The sequence below is a fragment of the Tinamus guttatus genome, unplaced genomic scaffold (assembly GCF_059628265.1).
Source record: "Tinamus guttatus ecotype Peru unplaced genomic scaffold, ASM5962826v1 Tinamus_guttatus_pri_ptg000544l, whole genome shotgun sequence".
In the NCBI taxonomy this organism is placed as follows: Eukaryota; Metazoa; Chordata; class Aves; order Tinamiformes; family Tinamidae; genus Tinamus; species Tinamus guttatus.
The window spans coordinates 430,952-453,475 of NW_028289078.1; positions in this window are offsets into that span (position 1 = coordinate 430,952).

Below are 22,524 nucleotides of genomic sequence, written 5' to 3' on the forward strand. Positions count from 1 at the left end.
CAGCTGTTTCTATTGAGGACATGGATGCAATCTCCTTTTTTAGAGAAAGGAGGAGAAGGAAAGGGAATGAGACATCAGTTATGTACGACAGTCATCTTCAGGGCCAAAGAGTGGTGCCAGCTTTATGTACTAAGAGTCAGCGAAGGCTCCTACACATCAAACCTGTGTTCTGCTTCCCTCTGTCCTGTCACCTACACTTACTTCACAGTTATCAAAAATTTAGCTAGTTCCCCTGAAACTAAGACTGGAGAGAGACTCCACGAAGAAATTACAGAAAATTAGTTGGAGGAGATGACACCAGATTTGAATTTGTCCATGCTAAAAAGTCCTCTGACACTATCCCAGGATATTTGTACCCTTAGAAAATCTCATATTTCACATACCACACCATAGGGCATGCAAACTTCCCTCAGTTTCATGGCATGTATATATAAAAATATTTGGCAGGCTGAAACATATCCACTATATTATATTCATAGCCCTTTCTTTATAGAAAGTACGCTTCCAGACTGACCTAGCAAAAGCTAGCCTTGACCAGAGAGTAACTGCACCACTCAGCATCACTTGGCACAGACATCAGGAGTCACTTCTAGAGACTAATGGTTTCCATGTTGTAGTTGTAGCCTCTGTGCCCTCTTGGACTTCCTGTGATTGCAGCACAAAAGGCTTCTGGTGTGGTGAGTGAATTTATGCTCCTGTTTCTGAAAATAAGACTTAGTTTATCAAAGCAAGCAAAAAAATATTGTGCCAGATGGTAATACTTTTCATTCATTACTAGTCCGAATTTAAAGCATGATCCTAGCATGAAGTGATAAGTGATTAACAATGAGAAAGAACAAGTTCTTGAAAGTTCTTTTTTTTTCCAATAAACAGAGAGTTAGATCAATGCTTGATATTTTTAAAATGCTGTCACAAAGATGTTCTGTTCCATTACCAGTCTTTGAGATTCAGAACTTCTCATAGCTTTCCTAATATAAAGCAGAAAGTGGTAATGCAATCTAACCCATCATGAGTTTCTTCTTTGAGACAACAAACAAATATATAAGCAGAACTAATGATTAATGAATTTATTTCTGAGTGTTGGCTTGAATTTTAGTTTGTACTGCAGTTAAAGGGCCTAAATTCAATTTATTAGACATACTAGGCTTCTTTAGGGAAGAAATCTTGATCAAAGAGTCAATTTTCTGTTGTATAACAATACACAGTCTCTGGCTAACCTTTTTGCCATAGATGAAGACATTCGCAGTGCCTGTCTCCTTTATGGTAAATCTGTATATTTACCATATGTTACCATCTTGTATAATTTTCCTCAGGCTGGAAGGCTCAGTAGACACTCTCTCCTCAACCTAGCTGTTTCCAAAACACTCATTTTCTGTAAAATATCTTTAAAACAGGCCAAAAGGCTCATAAATTAACTACTGTGGCAGAATAGGAGATTCATAGACAAACAGATATACCCTTGTCCTGTCTCCTTCCTCTCCTCTCACTCATATAATGAGCTGGATTACAAAAGATTGAGTTGGGAAATACAGCAAAAAATAATGGCTCTTTTCACTCCAGTGAGATATTTTTAAGATCAGTAAGGTCACTTTATATTCTTTTTTTTTTTTTTTCTCAAAAATCCGAGTAAGTGCACTAAAGACTTCAAGCAAAAAAAAAAAAAAAAAAGTACGGATAGCACTTACGGAATGCCTGTGCTGGCCAATACCTTTAGAAAATAGCAAATGCCTTAACTACACTATCTAAGATAATATAAAAGTATTGATCCAACCTTTTATAAGACCATAAAATGCTGTTTGTATATACACATACACACACAAATCAGTTATTTTAGGGAGCACTGTAAAGGTGATTGGTTGCTCAGACATAAACAGGAGTATCCAGAAACTTTAAAGTTCTATATTCTATTTCCCTGTCCACAGAGGAACCTGAGGACAAAAGGATAACCTTGGGAAAGGGTATCGGGTTTGTGGTGGCAAGAAGGCTGTGAAGGATTAAATCAATCTCACTAAAGTACTTCAGCCAAGGTACTAAAATGGATTAGCAGAGACCCACAATCAACATGTTTTGAGCTATAGAGTGGCTAAAGTGCTTTAGTTTCATCTTACATTTCAACCTTTGTTCTGAAAAGGCTCTGTTCTGCACTGTTCCAGTGCAGAATTTAAAATAATGACTAACTCCACTATTTTAATTACACTAAAAACAGCAAGAAATGTGTGAAGCTAATCAACTCATTGTTCTCTGAGCAATAACTGCTCTCTCCTGCAGGCAGTCTTTCCCAAGGTTGTGAAATGTCAGCCACTGCTGTAATAGTATATAAATAAGACTGATTTACCTCATTGCATGTGCTTCACCAACTGATTGCTGACACAGGAGTGCCTTGCATTCTTCCATTCCACATCATTTGCTCAATGTGCACCATGTATGGACCTTTCTGCCTTTCAGGGACTTTATGAGTCTCCAAATAAACACTCTCTTTAAGAACAAGAGTGGCTACTGACCCTTAGTTTTCTTTTATCACTTATTATACATGTTCTTCTTCCCTCCCTATGTCAAGATCTATAATTCATTATATTTTCTCTTTCCATGTTTTGTTCATCACTTCTTCTCTATTTCATTTGTTCATTGCCCTTTCACTATATTTTTAGCAACTTTGTTCTCAAAATATCTTTCCCAACATTTCTTGTGCAGAGGACTTTTCATCTCTATTCCTTTTTTTTTTTCTTCTGGGAGATATCAACCTGTTTAGCTCTACAGAGCAGAATTCTACAGAAAGACAAACTGGAATAAAAATGAGGGATTTTCTCAAACTGACTGGGTGGTGACTAGGGTAATGACTCGTATCTGGCACTTCTGCGAATTTCTTGAATTGATACATCCTTCACAGTGCAGAAATGCCATCAAGTTGAAAGGAAGGAATTTCTTTGTTCTAAAATCCTAATAATGCATAGTTGAAGTGTATTAAATAAATCCATCTGACCAGACACTTACTACCCAGGACTTTCTCTCTGGGCTCCATAAACACCAGTGTCCACTGTCTAGCTACTGAACTTCATTCACAAGTCCACAAAGCTTATGAGGAGAGGCTGAGGAAGCTGGGATTATTTTGTCTGGAGAAGAGGAGGCTCAGAGGAGACCTTATCACTCTGAAAGGAGGTTGTAGGGAGGTGGGGGTGAATCTCTTCTCAAAAATAACTGCTGATAGATAGGACAAGAGGAAATAGCCTCAAGTTGTGCCAGGGAGGTTCAAGTTACATATTAGGAAAAAATTCTACTCAAAAGCATGGTGAAGCATTGGAACAGGCTGCCCAGGGAAGTGATCGCAGTCACCATCCCCGGCAGTGCTCAAGAAACGTATAGATGAGGCGCTTAGGGACATGGTTTAACAGGCATAGTGATCATGGGTTTACAGTTCAGTATTCAATGATCTTGAAGGTCTTTTCCAACCATAATGATTCTATGATTCTATGACTCTAAGGTTACCCAGTTTCAGACAAGTGAGATTTAGAAAGTGGACACCTCAGTGAAGAGCAAGAGGGAGAGGGAGAGAGACTTAGTGATTCATGGAGTGATAAACAGATAAATAGATAAAACAATGAGTTCAGATTTAGCGATATTGATATAATAGTTAATCTAAATATGGAAAAATAATAGGTTATTAGGACATTTTGAAGTAGAAATGATTTATCTAGACTCTTTGACAAATTGAACATTTATTAAGAAAAATGACAGTTTTCTTTCCTTCCTGTCTGTTTGCATGACCTTCCCTTTATCTCTCCAGGACCACAATACTGAGTGTTTTAAGGCATTATCAAACTAATTCTCACATCTCTATAAGGGGACAGCAAATTGCTATTCCAGACACAGAGAAGCAATGAGGTAAGAAGAAACAGTACTGAATACAGTCTTTCTGGTGCCTCCAGTTAGAGATCCAAACATCCTTCTGCGTCTTAGATGATCTCAATCATCATCACGTTACGTCACTTTTTTTTTTTAGGGCCAGGGACAAGAGAGAGACGACTGAGAACAGTTAACATGAGACAAACCTGGAAAAAAAATAATGACAGAGCCAGTCATTTCTGTTACAGTGATGCCTGTTAAGACATGAAGGAAATAAGTATTTATATTCTCAGTCAAAACGGTCTACAGTATAAAAACAGATGTGGCTCTGCATTTTATAGATATGTCTAAACTGGGTTTACAGTAGCTACCTTCCATGCTAATGTCTCCCTGTGGCAACACAGCTCAAGGGACACCCAGCTCTGTATCATCTGTGTCCTGCAGCCCTGTGTTGTTGCAGCTATCCCAACACCAATATGGAAGAGGGGCAGGCTGAAGCAAGGCTGATCTTGTCTGTACAGCTTTGTTGTCACACTAGTCATCACCTCTGGTGTACTTATTGGATTTGTCATCTCAGCACTGATTTCAAGCTGAGACAGACCTCAGACCCATGACACCAGTTTCCTTCTCAGCACAATGTCTCCTTGTTCACAGGAATAGCGGGGAGGGAGGTTTCTAGCTCGCAGCATTCAGTTTCGGGGAAATGAAAAAAAATCCTAATTAATGTTACAATGGTCTACTTTTCTACACTTTTAATCAACGGAAAAATCCAATTAATATAAAATCAAATCAAAGTTAATGAAAATGAGGCCCAAATTTTCTTAGTGTTAAAATACAAAACTCTGAAACACACTTAGCTGTAGGTAGTCTGAGTCTACCACCTCTAGGATTCTACTTACTGGAGAGAAAATGTTCCACACGACATAAAGAGAAAGAGACAGGAATGGAAATGAACGTTGTCACACCTAAGTTCCTTACAAAGTGCAAGGGGAGACTTTGGCACCTCAAACTTGGACAATTGGAACACAGAGTTTGTGGTCTAGCTGATTTTAAATGATGTGAGAAGCATATATTAAAATCCAATTCATTCTCTGGATTTTCAATGACCAAGAAAGGGCTGGGAGAAGGATCATGGTACTCAAAATGTGCATTTTGAAATAGTTGCTTGTTGATTCTTTTAAAAACAAAATAGATAGAAACAAGAGACAAACAAAAGGCAGGTGGGAGAGATAGCTATGGTAATTCCTCCCTTTACACAGAACAAGTAAAAGATGGAGACTGTTTATCAATGCTTGCAGGGTACCTACTAGTATCTTTTCCCATAAATTTATTGATTACTTGCAGTGAGGAAGTGAATTATATCTTCCAGTTGCTGAAGCTGTTCATATTAAACAAACAATCAAACAAAAATAAATTCAAGATTCATTGAACTAAAAAGAGAGAGTTCAGTTCAACTTATTATTGTGTAAAGCTGGGAGGAGAGTCATGGGTTTTGATCCTTGCTCCGTGGATTGGGTCAATTTTTTCACCTATTTGTGTTTAATGTAAAAGGTAAACCTTGCAGTCAGTACTGGCTTTATAGTGTTCATTTTGGAAATATGAAATTCCTCCATAATTGTATGAAATAACTTCCCTAATTATATGAAAGTTTCTGAATGGTGGAATGAGAAGGAGAAGGAAACTTGTGGCAAGGATGAAATTCTATTGTTCTATCATTTATCTGGATGAAGACAAGCAAGAAGAAGCAAAGAAATAAAAAGTATCTAAACTCATAGAATTAAACTTAAGGTAAGTGACCCAATTTATCCCAGACACAAAATGATCCCATAGTTTTCAATTCTGGATGTTAAATTCATTACCTGCCTCCTTTGGGGTTTTGTTCTGGAAGATATGTCATTGATTACAGCTAGACATTAGAAAGTGTTGTCTAGCATTCCTAGGTTGGATGCTGAATCCTTACCTGACTTGTCAAATCTCTATATTTAAGAAATGGACTATAAATTTTCTGCTGCTACTTATCTGGGTCCCATTCTCTTTTCTTTTCCCTCTCTCTCTCTCTCTCTCAGAATTTGGATTTGTCTGAAAAAGGTTGACATAATTCATTAATAATTCCTGTGGAGTGTACTACTGACATTCATTTTGAATTTCTATTCTAAGAGATTATTTTCTGTTCCTTTTTATTGTTAAAATAAAAACACCTTTTTTGTCCTAAGAAATGTTAATTTGTTTGGTGTATTCAAGAAAGGGTCAGAGATAATTGCTCATATAAGCTGCACGTCTCAAAAATGAGTGTTACCTGAGAGGTTTTTATGTTATGTAAATAAAACATGACACTGAATCTTATTTGTGATTGAATATCGTCAATCTGCTATGAAATTTCTCTTTTTAAATTTTGTTTAAATTATCTCCAGAGGTTATAGTGACAATGTTAATGAATTTTGACAGATCTGTGATTGCAAAGGACTTCTTTTCCATTTGTGATAAAGGGAGATTCTCAGGGTTAGGCAGAAGATCAGAAGTCAAGCTGGTGCAAAAAAATGAGGGTGAGTAGCAGAAACTTTAATTCATACTCATGCTCAGAAACATTAATTAATGCATGGAAAACTCAGTATAGCTGGAGCAAGTGTGATTTTTTTCTACTCATATAACACTTATAAATGTAAACTGTTTTCAGTGCAAATCAGTATTCACTTAGATATATTTGTTGTTTTATTCCTCAATGTACACAGGAAAAGTGAGCTACTCACAATTTCAGTAGCAATGAAAGGACATATAAGTTACAAAAAAATAATCAAAATATCATCTTTCTAATGTCTCTGATTCCAGAATGTTTCTAAAAGTCAGGGGATTGGAGGTAAATTTCACAGAATCACTGACTTGGTGATTCCACTGGTTGGAAGGAACCTCTAGAGATCATCTAGTCCAGTCCCCCTGCTCAAGCAGGGTCACGCATTTCCAAGAATTTTGTCCAGGCCGTTTTTGGTAGGGAGACTCTACAACCTCTCTGGGCAATCTGTTCCAGTGCTTTGTCACCCTCACAGTTAAAAAAAAAAAAAAAAAAAAAAAAATGTTCAGATTGTTCAGATGGAGCTTCCTCTGTTTCAGTTTGTTCCTGTTGCCTCTTATCCTGTTTCTGGGCATCAGGGAACAAAGTCTGGCTCCATTCTTTTTACCTTTTTCCTTCAAATACTTATATGCATTTATAAAATCCCCACTGGGTCCTACCTTCTCCAGGCTGAATAGCCCTAGCTTTTTCAGCCTCTCCTCATAAGATTGATGCTTTAGCCCCCTACTCGTCTTAGTAGAAATCTGCTGAACTCACTCCAGTAGCTCCATGTCTTGCGCTGGGAAGCCAATCTGGACCCAGTGCTCCAGAGGTGGAGATGTAGCAGGGCTGAGTAGAGGGAGAGGATCACCTCCCTTGACTTGCTGGCAACCCTCTTCCTAATGCATCCCAGGATACCATTGGCCTTTTTGGCCGCAACAGCACATTGCTGGTCCATGGTGAGCCTGCAGTCCACCAGGGCTCCCAGGTCCTTCTTCACAGAGCTGCTTTCCAGCAGGGCAGCCTCCATCCAACTTTCAGAAAAGTTTCAGAAAATGCAACCAGGTTATCTGTATCCGTAATCATTCACTCAGGCTACATCTTTATGAGTAAATTAAACATGACTGGAAATATTTTCAGGTAGTGAGCCCGACTGCTTTGAAATAGTCCACAAACACCTTATGAAATTTTTACATTGCCCAGAATAGGCTGGCATATCCAAATTGCCTATTTGCAGTTTGAATCCCTGTCTCGGAATGACTCCTGGCCTGTCTTAGAACAGAGGGGTGCCAATGCCACTTTGATAATTCAACAGTAAGGATAATCCAGTTTCTGTATGCAGAAATATTTCCTAGAATCACTTAATTTACTAGTATAGACATGCTCCCACTGTACAAAAGCCCTAAAGGGGTCTCAGTGGCAGAAATGACAGGCTGATTTTTTCTAATTTCTGACACTGTTTAGATCATTCCTGGACTAGGTTCAATGTTTAATGCAGATTTCACACCTCCTATGCCACATAGGTAGTCAGTTGCTGGGCAGACAACTCCTGGCAAAAGTGATCTGAGAGCCATAATGGTCCAAATAATGAGACACTGAATGTCCTTCATGAGTCCAAAAGTAAATTTCTACTAATCAAAATATCTCATTGGAGTTTTCCTGCATATTCACATAGGCAACTTTTATCAAAAAAAAAAAAAAAAAGGCAGAAAAAAATCAAAAATTCTTGTTGCCTAGAAGTATCATGTTTAGAAAGTGGCTGTCTCAAATGTAAGCATCTGTGATTTAGATATCTAAAATTAAGTGAAATCAATCCTGCCTAGATTATTCCTATACCAGAATCATTGTTGGGGAACAAGTAACTGTCTGCGATATCCATCTACCTGCCACCACAACTGGCATTCAGAAGCTTTAGCCAAACTTAGAATCAGAGCTTGAAAATGCAGAAAATGTTACCAGCAATCTACTACTGAAAGATAGGCAATAAAGCGGGAGATGTCACTTTGCACTCCATTGGGTGTAAAGAATGGCACCAATTTATCTCCATCACGCTGATACACGCATATGTACCTTGTAGCAACGTACATCAGTGTAGCCCACTAGTTCTTGTCAAATTATAGTGCCAACAAAAGATAATAAACAAAGTATATTAGGGTTTTCCTATCTTTTTTTTTTTTCTTCTGATGCTTCTTAGATTATTTTGCATGGGTTTTCTTCAGGTAGTATCAACAGTTCTCCATTGTATCTGAAAATCTGTTGATTTAATAACTGAGTATGGAAAGGATAACACAATTTAAGACATTTGCTTCTTTGTCAAAATGACTAACTTCTCTATAAATAACAAGATAACAAAAAAGGCTTCAGGAAGGTGTATTGCCATCATGATAGTAGCTATTATATGCTATCTTGCTTTCACTGTATAATTACACAGGGAAAAGAGAGCAGCACAATGTTCCACTAATGTATATTAGCAGGAGAGCAAAGGTAAGTGTGATGATACCATAAACCACAAGGTTAAACTAGTTCACTAATTCTTTCCTGATTTCAAGTGGGACAGCCCAAAGTAGTAACACTGTGTCATTCAAATCTTAATTGTTCAAATTTTAACTCTAGAAATATCATCTGCCTTAGCTTCTTCCAGGAAACAATCACTTTTCATTATACAATAAAGAGAAAATGTGATTCACTGTATGCCATCAATAGTCTGAAACACCTTTATAAGCTTAATAGAAATAATAGGAATAGAGCAATTACAGTTTTCAGTAGTGCAAAACAAGTTTTTCAGGAAAGTGAGCATACCTGGAACTGAAGAAGTGACAAGCCCATTCCTTAAAATTATTAATGATGGATTTCAAATTAAATCCACCAGCTATGAAAATCTTAAGTCATTCATCACTGCATGCATCTTACATAAGGTGTTAACCGAGAGAGAAAGAGATCTTATACCAAAGAAGTACTGCAAATATCCGTGTTTTTCACTGTCTTGAGAGACTCCTGCTGTCTCCTTTCTCCATTTATTCCTTGTCCAGCAATCTTGCCAGAAAGAACATGAGGAGGATGACTGATTGTCCACTGTGGGATACCACAGGCACTACAAGCTGCTATGAAAAGTGACACAGAAACACTAACCGTATCTTCCTTTATTTAAAAAGTGGCAGTCTGAGCTGCTTTGTGCAATGTTCAGTCCTGTCAGAGTGTGTTATGCATAATCAGAATGTATCCTGTATTTAGTCCCTCAGGGAACTACGAGGAAGAATAGTGGGCTTCATCTCAACTGACTTTAAATGCCTTCATCTGAGATATCTGTTCAAGTTCCCTGTCCTGTTCACAGACAGAAAGAGGTGTTGTTGTGGCCTAATTCATCTGACCTATTTTACTCATTCACTTTAGCATGAGATTAAATTGCCTCTTTTCTTCCATTGACTAATCTGTCATGATTAGATCAGGTGTTGACTACACTATAGATGGCTAAAGAAAATTGAAGTTACACCTTCTAATGCTTTCTGACACTGGGCTTGTTGGGCATACTATATATCTGTGTGATTTTAGACGCATGCAAAGTCATAGATTTCCATGTCTGTACAGTGTCAAGGATAATAAAACAGTGCATGTCTTCAGTTTAGATGTTGCAAGGGACACACAACTGACCAAGAGCTTCTGAATTTTCTTCCGGATCTGGAATGACATGACTGGACAGTCACAATCAAAATCCTTAGCAAAAGTCTTCAAAGATAAACAGAAATGTTATAATCTTCTCTGTGGCCTACAAATGTTAAAGTAACTTTAAATCAGTCAAGAGACAATAGAAGTTAATACAGTGCTGAATAAATGAGGGAAACAGTACAGCACCTGATCACTGAGCCTTCAGCTAACAAGAACTGCAGAAGAAAATGGTTTATCCCTGTCACAAACCTCTGTAAAAGAGAGAAGAATACATATTTATTAGTTTTCTTTTTTTTTTTTTTTTTTTTTTTACAGCAAACCAAAGGAGAATTGGAAATAAGGGTCCTAATCCAAGTGCTAAATTCGATCCTACATTACACTATAACTTAAATCCCTATTCTGTCTATATTGTACAAGAGAGTTGCCTGGAAAAACAGCTTGTGTAGTAGACAGAAATGGTAGTGACAGACTCAAGGCTATGTTTCTTAACATTATCTTGCTGTTTTCCAAACATTACATAAGATCCACCAATAAGTAATTTCCAACCTAACTTGTCTGCCTGGAATAAATTAATTTTAACAGAAAAATTTCAGGATTCTTTGCCATAAATTTAGAAAAATATATTTATAGTGGCACTTACGAAGGAAAAAAAAATATGTGTGCATATCTCTTTTCTTCATTTGAGAATGGAAATACAAACAAAGGGGTAGTTTCCACAGAAATTCCAGGCAACTCTCAAATGTGATGTTTAAATGAGCATTTTTTTTGTCATTCTAGACATGCTTCCTTGATCATGCTGGGTCTTCTTCTCTGTTACTATCTGTTCTTTATCTGGTTCTAAGGAATTCATTAATTCCGTCTTTCTTTCTCAGATAAAGATGATACTGGCCAACTATTTAGGAAATGTTATACATCTATCTGTTGGCTGATAATTTATAGGATAATAAAAGATGAGAGTATATCACAAAGCCATTGTAGATATTTCAAACAAAGTAAGACCTCCTCTAAATATTTTCTGTTCCAGCAGGCTGGACAGCTGGCTGTCCTTGTTTGCCAGAATAAGTTTTTATGTTATGCTTTTATTTTTATTTTATTTTATTTTATTTTATTTTATTTTATTTTATTTTATTTTATTTTAACTAGTAAAGTCCAATACATAAATATGTAAGGATTAAGGTAGCTGTAATTCTAGAAATGAAATATAATTCTTGGTTTTGATGAGTCGTAATTTTTAAGAGAGTAGGATGTCTAGAGCTGGAATGGACTAGTTCTTAAACTTATCCTATAGGCCTTTTAATTTACGACTTATATCCATTTTTCACACATGGAAAAAAAAATGATCTGACCTCTACAAAGAACATTTCCAATACAACCCATAAAACAGTAGGAGAAAATGCAGATTGAGAATGCAGTTCCAGCACCTTGCTCTTTAAAAAGCTTTTAAAGCCTGTCTTATACATTCATCTTTTAGTAGAGATGAATGCACACAACAGGTTTTATCCTAGTCCGCCCAGTAAGGCAAGAATAATGGTAAATCAATGCCAAAGTGATCAGGGATGAGGTCAGGATCAAAGATCTAAACAGACACAAAGGATCATGTTGTTTTAAATATCAAAAATAAATTATTTTACAAAAACAACAAAAATAGAGGCATGTCTTTGAATAAGCTAAAGATTTTCCCCAGTAATATCAACTGAATTTTACCCACTGATCAAATGACACCTGGAGTGAAAAAAAGCTGAACAAAAACTTAGTGGGGTATAGATATGACCACTGTGAGATTAAATAGACTTAAAGTTCTTGCATACAAAGAATTACCCTAAGAGTTCAGCTACCCATGAGAAGGATAACAGGGGGGAAAACAAGCATTCTGAGTTAATGCATATGTATAGCTGCAAAGTGCTAACCCTTAAATTGCTGTGAAGGTCTTACTTTTGCCACAAAAAATAATGGAAATTGATAGCAGCACAAAGATCTTCAGCAGCTTCTTTCGACTTCAATTCTCAAAAGTGTTTCAGGACTTTTCACGAACCAGACAACCCTCACTCCTCCAGTCTTTAATGCCAATTTGAGAAAATAGTAGAATGGTATTTTTAGAGAGAACATATGACTTCAATTAACTGTGACACTGATGGTTCATGCACAGCTTCTTCTTCCTGCTTTCTTTGAAGAAGGCAGTATTCATATCTAAATTGTCCTGTAAGGGCAGTACCTAAACTGACTTGTAGATGCATGGATTCTGTGATTATGAAAAAGTTTATCCTTTTTTTTTTTTTCCCCAAAAATATTCTGCGTAATTGTGTATAATCTTCTTTCAGCTCTGTAGAAGCTAATCACTAACAGTCAACAGAGCTGGTGTTCAGGGTATGCATGCTAAAGCAAATGAAGTTACTAGGGCACACAGGGCAGTTCACTAGCTGAGGTTCTCTCTTTGCAGCCGCAAATTCCTTTTCCGCAAGCCTACTGAAAGTGTGTGTTAGCATATACAAATATTTATACACTTGCTGTGTAGGTCCAGATACATCCTCTCTGCATGACCTTTCTTTCTTTTCTATTGCTCTTTTCTTTCCACTGGACTTCTTGAATTTCATAAATTATGGGGGCGGCCTCTTTCCAGTGGTGGCACTGACGGAGCTAGAGGAAACGGCTGTAAACCGAAACACCAATAGTTCCACAGGAACTTAAGGAAAAATATATTAGCAATGAGGGTGACAGAGCACTGGAACAGGCTGCCCAGAGAGGTTGTGGAGTCTCCGTCTCTGGAGATCTCCAAGGGCCACTTGGACGCAGTCCTGTGCCGCATGCTCTAGGTGACCCTGCGTGTGCAGGGGGCTTGGACTAGATGACCTCTAGAGGTCCCTTCCAACCTTAAGCATTCTATGACTCTATGAGTGAGACTTGAATAAATCCCTCTAACACCACTGAAGGTCATCGTCAAGTATCAGAGATTCTTACATTTTTAGATTTGCCAGTAGAGATATCCGAGGAATACTAAATATCCGAACTTTTCAACAACAATTATCCTTATTAAATAAAATCTATATAAGCTGTATCCTTAGTACAAAAGAAATTACCAACGCCAAGACAGATCGGTAGCATAAATCCATGGCAGTACCTGATTTCTGCGAGGGAATATTAATCAGGAAAAGTTTTAACTTTAACAACTGCACTAATGAAAAGACATTTTCCACTATCTTATTACACAAAGCTCAATGGGGTGAAGGAGAGAAAACCTTAAGCCTCCAGATTTTAGCTGATGCATTTCTTTTCCAGATTTATGATACTTTTCAAGTACCTTAGATTTCAAATCAAAAAATATACATTTTAAAGGGGATGCACACAACAAAAATTAACTTTCACCTGACCTTTTCATGTGCTAATGGCATCGTTTGTAATGTGGAAATTGATACCGTTAAGAAACAAATTCATTTTTAGGGAACAATTACAGTGTCATTGATATTTATTAAATCAAGATATCTTTACAATTTACAAAAATGTAAGCACTTTTTGCAGGATCAGTGACCAATACTTCATTCAAATCATATAGAATACAGTATAATGATTAAATTACTCTAAAAGTAGAAATCATAGGGCAAATGTATTCATGTATGGGAACAGTTGTCAGCTGTTCCTAACAGCTGAAATAAAACAGTGTTGAAGCTGAAAATTCGAACTGATTTCCATTTTACAATATTTATACTAGGCAATATATCTTCAAAAGCATGGCATTCATTCTTAGAGCAGTTCTAACATCTTTAACACCTTTTAATAATATTTAATAATTTTTTAATATTTGACATTTAAAAATAGCAAATTTTAAAGAAAAAAGGGAAAAAAAAGAAAGGAAACTATCCATTCAATGGCTAGGCTATTTACACAGAAAGATGTCTGTTAAACATATAAGTAGGAATATACAGGTTGATCAAAGGCTATAATAGCCCAGAAACAGGGATTTCCAACAACAATAATCATTATCCAGTAACAAAAAAAAAAAAAAAAAAAAAAAGAGAGAGAGAAAAAAATATCCCATTGCTTTTCCTGAAATCTTCTAAATGATCCCAAGGTAAGTGTAGATCTTTAGGAAGGCAGGTAAATCTCTTTATAATACATTTCTACCAAAAAATGTTTTCTATAGCTTTTGAATTCACACACTATGTAAAGTAGCCTGGAGACAGGATCAGTGGTAGAATCCCTGCTAATCTTGTGTGATAGCATCAGTTCCACAGCCAGTTTGGAAGGGAATAAAGAGCTTCCAAAATTCCATCCACAAATGGTGCTGATATTTATCCCAGTACTGTAGGGGAGAGGAAGATAAAATTTGGCCACACATATTGATATAATAAGCTTTATTCTGGCTATTCATAAAAAAGAAAGGATGGATAGCGAGGAAAGCAGTGCACAAGAGAGAGACTGGAAATATAAAGTGATAGAGAAGTACAGGTGATTCCAAAACAGGATATTTCATCAAAGATTATGATCTCAAAGCCTTGGAAACAAAGAACTTCCAGGCCTCACACATCATACCAATAAGCAGTGGAGCACAAGCATTTGTGAATTAGCAGAGGATTCCTATACCAAGGAGGAGAAAGTATAGCAAAAGAAGACAGAAGAGTATTCCACTGGGTCAGAAAAGAGTCTTGTTAAGTGGCACAATTAACGAAGGCTCTAGGTGACTTATGCAGTTAGGCTTTCAGAGTTTCTTATCATGGCAATGAACAGTACGGATTATTCCAGTATAGTCTCAGGAAGAAGTGGACAAAAGCTTCAAAATAACATTGCATCCTTAGTAAATTTCCTTGAGACAAAAATAATTACTCTCTGTAATGGAAGAAAAGCAGTGAAATTTGTGACTGCTCCTAGGAGTACGATAAACTTGGTTCAACAAGTCAGTGCTTTCTACACAGCATTAATTTCCTGATAGCACAGATTTAACATAGATATTCTGGGGGGTTGGGGGTGAGGGAAACTTTCTTTACGAGTTAGAGCTACTATCTCCAAACTATTCCACTTTCCAAACTTTTATGTTCGACATTAACCTACTTGTCTCATCTCATGAGAAAACATTAAAAGAGTGTTTTCTACAAAGTAGTATGACCTGCGCTGTACTGGCTACCTGGAGAACAGCAAGATGTAGTCAGTCTTTCTTATCTTGGCACTGGGTCCTATTCCATTTTTCTTGAAGAATGGACAAACAACAAGAAAAGCGCAAGGTGTTTAACCTTAAAGTCAGTGACTGTAAAAGTTACTTCCACTTTTTGCTTTGTTCCTTCTGGAAGCTCTTCCTGATTTTTCTTCATATTTTTTTATTGCTTCCAATTGTTGTCCAGCAAAATTTAGTCTTAATGATGTCTAATATTCATCCTATTAACTGTTTTTTTTTGTTGTTGTTTGTTTTTGTTTTTGTTTTTTTTTTTACAAAATAATGAGCATTCATTGTGATTCCCAGTAAGGAAATATAGAAGATATTGTTTTCCTTCTGTTAGATTTTCTGGCAGAATCCCTCTCCCATAATTTTATCTCCTGAGAGCTGATTTCAGGGTACCACTTTACTATAGGATGGTTTCAGCAGCAAAGCTAGCAGCATAGGATGCCCTTATACCTACGTCTCACCACACTCAGAAGTGTGCACATACTTAGCACTATCAATATTCATGGTTGTGAATACTGTAACATGGTCAAGTCGAACGATCTGTGATGAAAATAATTCTATAAGAAACAACAGAAAGAGACAGCAAGCTATGACACATACAAAGTAACAAGTGACCAGAGCAATGGAAATATGAGTTAAAGAACCTGTCTTCTGTCAAAAACAGCTTTTGTGAAATTGTACTCCCAACTATGTACTGAGGCTCTAACCACTTATTACCAGTATTACTATCTAGCCCTTCTCCATTCTCCATTTGTTCGCTTGTTGGGGTTTTGCACATTTAGATTTCACAGTATTTTTTCACATTCAGAAAGAATAAAGTAGAAAAATGCTTTTTTTTTTTTACATAATCATTTGGCTAAGCACTAAACAACAATTGTAAAACAGTCAAAGATTTGCTATGGTAAGTTATGCTGATCTAATGGACATTTAAGTTATATATCTTGAGATACAATGGACAGGGAAATATAAATAGGAAATAAGAGGATCTTTCTGAAGAATGGAATTTCCATACAGTGCAAAGTTCAAGGATTCTGAAATAAAGCCATAAACCAAAAATAAGGGTGAGATACTGAAATATCTTGGGAGTGATAAGACCAAATTTATATATTTCAGAAAGATTTCACTTCAACCCTAACAAAAAATTTCTTCAGGTAAAAGGGGAAAACTTTCTATTTTATAGCAAGAAAAGCTAACAGTGTTCTTTGCCCACCACCTCACCCTCAAAATAATTCCTCTTCCCAAGCAGCTCTGCTGTAATTTCCTGCAATAATATACTCAGTTTTAGTACCAACCCATAGCTGCTCACTTTTCTTGCTACTTCTCAGTACTTCTGCTTCCAAGACTGCAATAGAAAAGTGCTCACTGAGCAAGTCAAGAGAAGTTATTTGAGCTTCTCCCCAGCCATCATCCATAATGTGTTCAAAGTGGGACATGGTGTTACAGCAATACAGCAATAAAAATGAAATAAATTTGAAATACAATTCTTCTAAATTACTTATTTATTGTAATAAAATTCTTATTTAAACTGAAACATTTTGATGTTTTAATGCAATGATTCTGTAGATAAAAATGTATTTTTCTGAAATGTTGATTTGTTTAATCAAGCAACTCTGGAAATACACACTGAATCAGCACTTCTAACCTCTGTATTCTTCCTTGAAGAAAGATAACAGCAGGCAATTACATGTAATCAAAACTAAAAAGTTCTATGTTGGGTAAAACTGAAAAATTCAGAATAGGATCTTCCTGATTTGAAAGGCTAATTATAAATGTCAGCCACTTGCAGAGATAAAGCATTATTATACACAGTCAGGAAAAAAATACATTATTTCTGTTCATCCTTTTCAAAGTTGGATGAAATAGAGCAACTGGTTACTGCCTATCTTTATACTGTGCCCAAAGCTTTTACTGAAGCCTTGGAGATTGCACAAGAGAGTCCTTAAAAATCAAGGAAGTTTCTGTCAAAGAGCCTGAATGTTGCTTGTCTTAGAGATCCATGTCAAGTTGTATCATCTCCCCGAATCTTTCCTGCTTCTCATACTTTAGGATATAGCCCATGGAAACACTGCCTACAGCTAGGGATCTTGAAGGCCTGAGGTCTCCAGCAGCCCAAAAGTTAAAACTACAGATAAGTATCATGTCTTCCAATGAAAACATAGCTTATTTGGTGAACCAGATTTATTCAAAATAGAGGAGTTTACTAAATGTTTTTTGTTAAGATGGACTGTCCTATTCCAATAAAAATCCATGTAGTCAAAAAACTGCTGATTAGCTCAGCAAACAAAGGTAAAAAACAACCGGCAGTGAGAATCAGGTGCGACTTGGATGACTGGGAGCTAGAATCAACATGTACAGCATGGGAGAAAGCTTGTATCACTCCTAGTGTATTAATATACGAGCAGATTAATACTGTTAGATTATCTAAATCCTCACTCCCAAAATCAGATTAACAGATCCATAATTTCATTTCCTGCTGACAGTTTATCTCCAAATAGTTGACAAGCCTTTGATGTTATTCTCTAACTACAATGGCAAAATTCCCAGCTGTAGGAGAAGTAGAAGGCAAATGCTCCTTAAATTCTAACTACCACAACTGGAATAGTTTATTTTCCGTAAAGGTTTTCACCAGGAGGAGATAAAGTTACTGTCATCTAATGCTATTAATTCATTTACATGATTAAAAAGTGATTATGAATAAATATTTTTGGATTTGATGGAAATAGCCTGTATCTTTTCTCATGTATTATATGCCCCACCCTTTATACTTACAGAGATTTGAAAGGTGAGCCAAAAATACAATCATTTATGTAACTAAATGTAGACATGAACACCAAAACAGTGTGGCTTTAGTTTGTGATAGGCAGTGTATATATCATCAAAAAGAATAAATTTAAATTACAATTAATAACCAATTTTGGAAAGTTTTCATTTTTTGTTCATAGCAGTTGGTACCATATCATATCATATCCTGTTAAATATTATTATTTATTAATGCATTTTAAAATAAACACTATAATAAACACAGTGTAAGCAAAACTCTGTCATTCACTGACTACCTGTTGGTCTCTAGAAATATAAACTAAAATTAGTTTTTTCCAGTAATTACAATGTTCAAGACTGTTTAGAACTAATGGTGGTTGTTCTTCAATTTCCACAAAAGAATAAACATTGAATATTGAAACTCCTGAAATGACCAGACTCCTTGCATACTCTTAAGGCATCAGAGTACCAAGATTTGCAGTTCAGGATAGGGCTCACAGGGAGAGCATTTAGGGCTGTGAAGAAAATTGGAAGAACATATAATGGGAGAAGAGTGGGATGGTGGGATCCAGGAAGCAAACTGGACAGTCATCTTCCTGGGCGTGAAAATAGATGCATGAGAAACTTCATGAAGGGGTATTAAAAAGAAACAGTGAAAATGTATGCCTTGGAGATCATGGTCTATTATGCTGTTCTACCTTGCAGAGCTTTTCAGTTTTGCACCAAGGAGAACATCCTTGGAGGTATGCTTGTCTAGGAGGGTGACCTTTGGCAATTCTGGAATCTCAGCTAGATTCCCAGGTAGGACCTGAGGGCTGGGTTTAGGGGCCTATGAATTTGCAGCTGACATGCAGAGGGAGTGCAGGGACCTGTCAAACAACATAACAGTTTCTTAACGCAGTCTAAAGCATGTTTCCATTGTGCAGTGCTACCACTATGCTAGCAGAACTCATCTAAAACTATATATCCTATGGAAAATTCTGTAGGATACATAACCATGGTAAGGACAGTGCTGGGCCTAAAATATGAAACGAAGCAATGAAATGCAGCAGGAACAATGCAATGCAGCAGAATGACGAGGTACAACAATTGCCTCAACTCTTTCCTTCCTTCTTCACCAAGTCTCCCAGTTCACCTTAGCCCAGTCTGGGAAAACGACTGATAAAAATGCTTTTGTGCCATAATCAATGTCTACTGCTAAAAAAGTCACAGGCTGTCCAGGCTGGTGACACTAACTGCTACAAAATGATCTCGTTTTAATACTTAAATTAAATAATGACTTATTCATTTATGTGAAATTTATTACCTTATATTTGAGATATAAGCACTAAATTTACTTAAGTAATGGTTTATTAATTTTTAAAAACTGCTTGAAAGAGTAACAAATTCCACATGTAATTTAAATAATTTAATTCCTTAAATGAGTAATTGTTTTACTTTACACTTGGAAAGGTGTAAGAAACTCTCCACTGTGTCAGTGTGGCAAGAAGCTTTTACCTTTTGAAAAATAAACCCACGAATCAAAATTGTTTAAATGTTAAAGTCAACCTGGCATCATGATCCCCTCCAGACAGGGAATAACAAACTGTGTATAATACATATTACTCCACAAGACACTATTTTAAATGATTGCTTAAATATCACTGTTATTTAATTTACCCTAGCTACTAAATAACACTTTATTTCTTCTTGATAGGAAAAACTATAATGTGGAAAAGCTTTAAATATCTGTAACTGGAAAAGCAGAGTTAACTCCTAACTCTGTATTCCGTCCATGGCACTGTTTTATTTAAAGGTGGTTTATGGGATAAAAATATGGCAAAAAAAGCAAAAGAATAAATCTCCTTTCCTCAAGAGAGCCTGTTGTCTTGGACACTATTTGTAGATCCTGTCTACCCATTCCCCACTATGCCTCCCTCTCCATGCACACAGGCCACACTGCCATCTCAAAGATACAGACCCAGAAAAATATAGAGAAGGGGAACAGGGATGATCAAAGTTACAAAACATTTTCCTTATGAAGAATTTTTCTTCTTCTAAGGAAGAACTGAGTTAGTCATTTTCAGACAAGGAAAGATATATTGAGAAGTATGTGAGAAAGACCTATAAAATCTTGAGTGTAACCAAGGAAGTGAGTATTTGACACAAACTATGGAGCACCACAGGAAAAATAGCAAAATGAAGGTTCAAAACTTAAAAAAAAAAAAAAAAAAAAAAAAAAGTATTGAACCTAGTTGTGAACTATAGAACACTATAGATAGATAAAACTTGGAGTCGGAAAGTACCTGAGCAAATTCCAGGAAGCAAAATCTGCAGATTAAATGCAAAAATACTATGTCTGACTCAGGAAGTCCCTGAATAACTGGACACTAAAAGAGCACTATAGGGGTTTTCTGTTCTACTCTGGGCATCTCCTGTGGCTCCCTGTCCAAAATGGAAGGCCGGTGGAACTCATTATTTCAATGGTGCTCAACTTGGTGATATCATATAAGGATATTAGCTGCTAGGATGGGAGCTAATTTCATCTGTTTGGAGGCAGAAGAAACTGTGGCTAGATTTATCTCACAGGAGGCAAGATCCAGGTAGTGGACCTCTTAGTGCCTTACAGCGTCTTGCATTACCTTATACACCAAGTCAATTTCTAGAGAAATGCATTAGAAATGAAAAATAAATATATTTTATAAGAACATTGCTGGAGCAGTTACAGTTATCTGGCAAAATAATCTGTACTTCTTGTACCACAAGCAAAAACTTTTGGTTTAACAGTGCCAGTAAGCATGACTGGATCCATAGAAAAGAGCTCACATGCTTCGTTCACTTTGTTTTTGAATTGAGATCATAGACTAAATTATTCTTCTCCCGGAAGTTTACCAGTACTTTCCAGCAATTCCCCCTGTGTTTTCATATGGTCCATGTAATCCGTCATTATACCATATGAAAAAATCAACAAGAACAAAAACTCCCAGCATATACCACTGATATATTAACACAGGCAGAAAGGGGCAAGAGGATGCAGAAATGTTCTGTGCATCTTTGCTTTGCTACTCACAGACAGATTAGACTAATGTGGAAATCCCTACAAGATATTCAAATAGGGGAGTCAGATATTAGAAATAACTTTTAAAGTAAGAATTATAGATACATGAGTTCTCAGAAAACGTAACAGAAGCTTTATTCTGGTAGTTGTATATAATTTTCTGACCACTCTATAAATACAAAAGCTAAAGGCTACCTGATCTGATTCTAAACATTTGGGCAAATTAAAATAGTCTGAGCTTATTTGATTAGGAAGCAGAGAGCAGGCTGACATAAAAAAAAAAATGACATTGAAGGGTGGGTTAAATAGAGCTAAATAATGTAAGGTTTGCCTTGCAAAGATAGTCCATGATGACAATGTCATGCCTGCTTTACAGCCCAGTCTTTGAACTGGCAGGTGCAAGTAAAAACCTTAGTAAGGGCTTACATACTAAGAAAAGAAGGCATTCGTCATTTTAGGAGCTATATTGAAGCCAAATCTGTGTTATGTGATTTCCAGAATAAAATTATCCCAATATAATATAAAATACGGAAACTGGATGTAATTCTATCTTGCACATGCTAGAGCACCTGGGCAAAGGAGAGCATTTCCATTTTGCAGCAGGATGGGAAATCAAAGGATTAATGCTAATACCATGACGACAGATACTCCTGAAAAATGTGTGCATTATCAGTCTGCCCATTCCCCTTCATAAACTCCTAAAACAGCAGTCAGGAAAGCACTAGCTTGAAAGGAATGAATGGCATTTGTGCTGTGTTTCTGGCTGATAGCACAGTGTCCAGGTAGCGAGACAATGACAAATTCCATCACACAGAGAAAAGAATTATACACATTGAAGCCAGTTTGGACTAGCATTCCAGCATTTTCTAGCAACCTGCAGATCTCGTGCGTATCAGTTTTAATTGCAGATGCCTTTTGCCAGGAGCTCAGAAAGAAATGATATGAACAAATTGCATGGTGCCATCTAAACTTCATCCCTTCAGTAAGTATGGCTCACCATGATTCCAAAATCAAACAAACAATTAACATGTTGAATTTTAAGGCAATTATATCCAGCTAATCTCCAATTACCTGTCTACTTTTTCTAGTTTAGTTAGGTGAAGTATATAAAATTTAAAGAGCTCTAGAAAACATTTTTAAGGAGCACTAAAGAGAAGTGTGCTTTTATGTTAAAGTCATTCCTGTGAACACCTGTGAACTGTTGAGTTTAATTGGACTACATCTGCTTCTGATTTTGTGAGTTCTGACTGATTATCTATCCTTTTTCTGAATTGAGTTGTCTTTTTTTTTTTTTTTCCATATTTTCTTTTTGGGGTAGAGCTTTTACAGAATGGCACACATGAGAAATGAAAAACCTAGAAAAATCTGCAAGTTCTGTGAGAAGTGTTTCTTCTCTAGTAGAGACACTCAAAAAGTAGATAAATTTGTAGCATGAGAAAAAAATCTTCATCTTCTCCACAAGATTATTATGATTTCAATTAGAATAATTCTGGAGAAGGTATCATTACACTGGCCTCCCAGAGATAAATG